A 7,156-nucleotide genomic window follows, 5' to 3' on the forward strand; every position below is an offset into this window, starting at 1 on the left:
ACCTCCGCACCTTGGTATTTTACTTCCGCACTGCGCCTCCTCTGAGTCTCGGTATGGTTTTCTCTTTCCTTCTAGTTGTAGGATTTCCACTCAGCCAGCCTTCCTGTGGTTCTGGATGATGTCCGTTCCGTCTTTTAGTTGTATTTTTGAAGTGGTTGCTCAAGGCAGCAAACTCCGGTGTTTACCTATGCCACCATCTTGGTTCTCCCCCTTGGATATTTTTTTAAAATAAAAATAAATAGGAACTTCATGGGTAGGCAGCTGGCTCTTTATTTAGTTATGTAGTTGACAATAAGTTTATTCAAGATGGATGTCTTTGAAATGAATGCCTTGGTAAGCCAAAGTTGTTATCAAATAAGTACATTACAAATCGAAAAAGCTAATTGTCAGGCACTTTCACTACAGGTAGTGAGGGGCAAAGAGCCAATTGTAACAGATTCAATGGGTGTCCTAGAAAGGCCACTCGTCTTGGGAAAACTGCTGGTCCTTGCTCTGCCATGTACTTACCTGTGACCCGAGATGAGTCACTTTACCTCTGGGCTCAGTTTCTCATCTCCAAATAAGAGACTAGATATGTAAGTTTCTGTTTAACTCTGACATTTATGACTCTTTCTTGACCTTTAAGGAGTAGGCTGCTAAGCTCAGAGGTTCCCTATGGTCGAAATGAATTGAATTCCCACAGAATCCAGACTTTGTAGTTCAGAAATTCAGTTCCAGATGTTTAGAGGTTTGGGGAAAAGGTATTAAATAACTTCCCCGAGTTCTTCCCACCATAGTGCACTGCTGCGGCTGAATCAAGGAGGTCATGCATCTAACAACAGAACCCCTCATCCTCTCCTTAGAGCCAGACTGGCATTTCCAAGGACATTCAGGTTGGCAAAGGCTGTGAGCATCCTGAACGCTTAAGGAGTTCCTCCTACAAGGCACAGAGTTTCCTAACTTGGTGACCACAGGCCTCATCTGTTTTCCTGAAGCTTCGACAAACTGGGAAGTCCCTTGATGACTGCAGAGGCCTTAAATATTAGTGCTTTCTTCATAGAATGCAAAAGAATGGTCCTCCATCCTTCAATCTACGGGTGGATACATGTGATAAGGAGGCTGGGTGAAAAGATGGGGTGATTTTAAATAGATAACACTGATCCTGGGAAAAATTTTATTTGGCTTTCCTCTTCCCCCATAAGCACCCTTTTCCTCTCTCCTGGCCCTTTCCCTCTTTCCCAGGCCCCTCTGTCATGACCCATTCTGGCCCACAGATGGCTATAACTGATTAGGTGTAATTGAGAGCCTGAAGGTGCCACTCTTTCCAAGGATATCGGCAATGCAAAAAGGAGATCCTTGAAGGTGGGAGGGAGAGACCAGCTTGGCAAACCCTTTCTGGAAGATTGCCAACCCCTGGAAACAAGCCTCACTTTTTTTCCTCCAAAACTGAAAGAGTAAATTCCACCTGCAGGCATCACCTTCACTCCACCTGTCTCCTTCAGTCCTCTTTTCCATCCTTGGCTTGCTTCTGGTCAGGAACACTTTTTAGAGAACCAAATTGGAACAGGGTAGGCAGAGGTAGGTATATGCCCACATTTGGCAAGACACCTGATCAGGAATAGCTGAAAGCCTTGACGTGTGCAAAGAACCATCTGGTCATTTCATTTCTTAATCCAAGTTACTAACTTGAAGGTTAGACCCAAGTTGTATGGTGATTCAAACATTTATTGTATTTATACTATTTTCTATGTAGTTTGCTAGAAACCAGGAATAAAAACTGAAACAGACATTTCCCTGTACTGACTAGCAAGAACAGTCAAGTACACAGTTAATTATAAGATAGTATCTATAATCAATGGTGTGAGTGAGAGTGGTTGGAAGGGACCAGGGAGAGATGAGTGATGATAGTTCTTCAGTCTCCTGGAGGCTAAGATTATTACATTGCTCTTCCTGTCAGGCTCCACATGATTTGAACAAGTCCTTCATATTGACTCCATCATCACCATGGTCAGTGGCTCTTGGATACTCATAGTGCAGGCACTTCTTCCCCTGGGAACTTCCTCTCTCTCAAAGATTTAGGATGTCCATGGAAAATGATGACACTATTAACTTATTCATAAGCACCACCCCTCCCTGAAATAAACCAAAATGAACAATAAGTAATTAAGTGATAGAAGAAAACTTCATTATGATGGAAACTAGGGAATGCCCTTAATCCTACAGCATAAACTTCAAGTCATGTGTGCCTATTCACCATCCCTGACTTGGGAAAACTGGGCACTAAGAAAGATAATACATCTGTAATCTATTGCCCATGCAAGGACCAGCTGTGTCTGAGAGGCCAAAGAGAGGAAAAATAGCTATAGTCTGTCTTTTTATCCTCCTCTTGACCCACTTAGCTTCCTAATCAAAGGAAAGAGGTTGGAAGATAAGGAGGTTGGAAGGTAAGGAGGTTGGGAGGTTAGAGTTGGCTTACAACTAGACTGGAAAAGCTCTGGCTTCACCTCCATGGACATGAATATGTCTGGTTTTTGACTCTTGGCCAAGATAAGGGCAGTGGGATTTATGATGTGCCATTTAGACTCTGAAACTACCCTGTTAATCCCCAGTATCTGGCCTGATAATGGAAGTAAATCTGGCTAATTTCATGGCCAGAGAGGCATAACTATCCTGGGAAATTCCACTTTGGGCTTTCCCAAAGTCAAGTTTCCTCATACAGCTCTTGGTCGTGTGAGCTGGAGGCCATGGTGAGACCATGATCTGTGTAGAAACAAAGCCCCGGGGAGCTTAGGCATGCAGTCTCCTCGGACCCCATTATCTGCACTGCTGCACTATATCCTTCCCCTCTAAATGACAGTCTTCTGTGAGTGTGCTCTGTGGAGTCTGGTGAGCCTTTTCAACATATGAACTTGGGAAATCCTTTCAGGGTGACATGTATAAACTTTACAAAATTTTACAAAATAAGAACTATTAAAATATTTTACACAGTGGATTAAATGTATATGAGAATACATAAAATATTATATAAGTACATAGAGTATACAAAGTATACATAGAGTTAGAAATTCTAGTAGCAAATTTCACAGCTATAGAGAAAGCTTGTGTGCTTTTATGGAACTTCACGTAACCTGACTTCTCACCAAAGCAGGGGTTCGATCTAGAACAGAAAAACATACTAAATCTCCAGTGATGACCCAGCTTCACCAGGAGGAGGCAGTATTACCCCTATCTTTATGGACTGACCCTCAGAGCAGGAGTTTCACCAATATAGAAGAAAAGTACACATCTAGAAAATGTCCTCATTACAATTTTTGTAGTCCCTGCTTCCCTTCCACTTCCTTTAAGCAACTTCCAGCTGTTCAGCAGAACTTCAAAGATGGCACTTGGGGTCCAGGTAAAGAATGATTAGGTAGCCGAAACCGGTTTGGCTCAGTGGATAGAGCGTCGGCCTGCGGACTGAAGGGTCCTGGGTTCGATTCCGGTCAGGGGCATGTACCTGGGTTGCGGGCACATCCCCCGTGGGAGATGTGCAGGAGGCAGCTGATCGATGTTTCTCTCTCATCGATGTTTCTAGCTCTCTATCTCTCTCCCTTCCTCTCTGTAGAAAATCAATAAAATATATTTAAAAAAAAAAAAAGAATGATTAGGTAAGGAAGATTCTACCTGCAGCGTTTTGTGGCAAACGTTGGGCCTAATGGGATTGTTACATTTTGTTTAAAGATGAGAACACAGAAATCTTAAAAGAAGACCTTCACAAAAGGCATCCATGCTCCCAGGATTAAAAACAGCTTACCTACAAAGGGAGGAAAAAACTATATCTACATATAGATATACACACATATGCACACACTCTCACACATACACACATATATTATACAGCAGGAAAACATTTAATTTCTTGGCATCACTAAATAATAAAAAAGAGATTTCTGGTGGGGGAAAAAAGGGTAACTTGAGAATTATTTTCCAGACAAGCTGTCATTTATATTAAGTGGCTATAGAAAGCAATAAAAAATGCAAAACCTCTTTGAGCAATATGATTAGAAAAAAATTGACAGTAAATAGTTATTAGATACTAGAAAATATGCAAAACCTTAGAAAGTGCATTGGCCAAAACCATTTTAGCAGAAAATATTTATTTACTAGTGTCCCAGTGCACAGATTCATGCACATTGAAAGGAAATTAATTAAATATTTTAATATCCCTATTCATGTCTTGCTAATGAAAAGAAAATAGGATTCTACCAAGTCTCCTACCTATCTACTCTAGGACTTCTGTGAGGATCAAATGAGATGAGGCACGGGAAAACGTCCCACAAACATTTGGTTAAACTGTAAAATGTTTGCATCTGGCTATAAAGCAAGTCAGATTCTGGGGTTTAAGAAACTTCAAGGATGCTAGTTGCTAGGGAGAGGAAGCCGGGCGTTGCCATGTGATGTCATTACCTGGTGCCCACAGCCACCATTTCCGGGTGGGCTGGGCTGTGGGTCGCATTTTGAGTCATGGGGTCTTGGCAGCATTGGCTACTATTTGGTGGGGTGTTGCTCCAGGGTGGTGGCGGAGCCTGTGCCCACTTGGGGGAACCCGAGTGTTGGTTTGTTGGCGCCAGGTCTGTGGTGCCATTTATTTTTAAATGGCCAGTATGCGTCACGGCAGCTCCTGCGTTGAGCGCCTGCACCTTGGTGGTCAGTGCGCGTCATAGCTACCAGTTGGACAGATGGACACTTAGCCTTTTATATATATAGATTTTTAAATATATTTTTTTATTTATTTCAGAGAGGAAGGGAGAGGGAGAGCTAGAAACATCATTGGAGATCGAGCTCACAACCGGGGCACGTGCCCATGACAAATTGAATCCAGGACCCATATTGAATCTGCTGACGCTCTATCCACTGAGCAAAACCAGCTAAGGCAAGAGAAAATATTTATTTTAAGACAGCTCCCAGCTGAGAGATAACTTAGCATTAAAAAGTTATAAATGAGGACGTTGTCATGAACAAATTAAGTTAAATTAGCTGAGATCATTGGGATCACAAACTAAAAGGCAAACTATTAATTCTTGAAAGAAAAAGTATATAACATACATATTTAAAAAAATGAACTTCCATATTTCACCTTATCTATGTCAGTACCAAATCTAAGAGGCATCACTATTTTATGTCCTACTAAAAAAGCATGGTCAAGTAAACATTACTTTTTTTTAATCACCTAGAATTTTTATTTTTATATTCTTTTAAAGACTTTAATATATCATGTTGCATTCTTTGATTACACAAAAGGAGAAACTATAAGTTAAATAAATTAAGCTATTTCAAAACATCTACCCATTTTAAGCTAGAATCTTTTGATGCAGGGTCATAGATGTCTGAGGTTTTCCACACAGAACAGTTCTCTGTGCCATTGAGAGAACTGATGATGATGCAGCATTTCTTTTCTTTTAAAAAAATATTTTTATTGATTTTTAGAGAGAGAAGAAGGAAGAGGGAGAGAGAGAAATATCAATTGGCTGCCTGCCTCCTGCAAGCCCCCTACCAAGAATGAACCTGCAACACAGGCGTGCCCTGACCAAGAATGGAACCAGCAACCTTAAAGTTCAAGGGACAATGCCCAACAAATTGAGCCACACTGATTAGAACGATGCCTCATTTCTCTATATATTTTATTGATTTCAGAGAGGAAGGGAGAGGGAGAGATTGAAACATCAGCGATCAGATAGAACCATCCGTTGGCCGTCTCCTACACACCCCGCAACTGGGGTCGAGCCCACAACCTGGGCATGTGCCCTGAGTGGGAATCGAACTGTGACCTCCTGGTTCATAGGTTGACGCTCAACCACTGAACCACGCAAGCTGGGCCCATGCCCCATTTTTTAAGCGAGTTTTGCTGTGGTCGCCAGGGACTTTTTCCAAGCTATTGTCAGTCATTTTATAAAATTTGATGCTGACATGTTCTTGATCTTACCAGGCGGTATCAATGACAGGTTTTCAGACAACCAAGACTCTTATCCTTTGAAATGGTTCTTAGGTAGTTTGTTCAATGAAATATCAAGAATTTGTAGTTATCAAGTCAAACCAAAAGCCTACATGTGCAAGCAAGGACAACTTCATCATTACTGCCAAGAGGAAGCAGCTACTTTAACATGCCATTGGCTTAAAGCATCTCAATTTCATAGATGGTAACGTAAAAACACAGGAGTGTGAGAGCAGACCTGGATAAAATTCTCAGAGCTTATTAAGAAAACCTGAGCCCTAGCCGTTTTGGCTCAGTGGATAAAGCGTTGGCCTGCAGACTGAAGGGTCCCAGGTTTGATTCTAGTCAAGGGCACATGCCCAGGTTGCAGGCTCTATCCCCAGTAGGGGGCGTGTAGGAGGCATCCGATGAATGATTCCCTCTCAGCATTGATGTTTCTATCTCTCCCTCCCTCCCTCTTCCTCTCTAAAATCAATTTAAAAAAAGAAAAATAAAACCTGAGAGTTGAGAGGACATACAATAGCCTAAGCTCCTCATCTTTGAGTAAAAGGAGTAATAACTGCATTTTAATTTTTCAGGTTGATACATTTGTAAATAGGGTCCTAAATTTATTTTTAAAAATGCAAAAGCAACTACTAGTTATGAATGAAACTGGAACTGTAAGTGGAATAAATATCAAATACTACAAGAAACTTTAAGATATAAAAATCTGCAAATAACAATAGAACCAAGTATATGAAAACTAGAAATTTAAAAAGAATGACTAAAATCCTCAACCATACTACCCTTTACTCAAAACAGAATAGTTAGAAAATAATTAACAATGCTATATTTTACAGTCTTTGAGGATTGGTGTAAGGTGTACTTACTCCAAGGAAATTTTCTATTAGTTATAAACATGTTCATTAACAAGAAAGAAAATAAATGTATTTCAAGTAGATAAAATGGAAAAAGAAAAAATACTTCAGATAATTGGAAAATGCTAAATAACCTATTTTTAAAAACCAAATAGAAACCATCCATACACATAATTCAAAATGACAAAGAAAATATAACTATAGTAAAAGAGAAAATGAAAAGAATTATGAGAATGATTCATAAATTCCTATGCAAATAAATTTGAAAATCTGGGTGGTTTTCTAGCAAAAGATAAATAATCCAGAGTAAACCAAGAGGATGAGGAGAAAATAGAGAATGGTGTGTGGG

Source organism: Myotis brandtii, unplaced genomic scaffold (genome assembly GCF_000412655.1).
Source record: "Myotis brandtii unplaced genomic scaffold, ASM41265v1 scaffold406, whole genome shotgun sequence".
In the NCBI taxonomy this organism is placed as follows: Eukaryota; Metazoa; Chordata; class Mammalia; order Chiroptera; family Vespertilionidae; genus Myotis; species Myotis brandtii.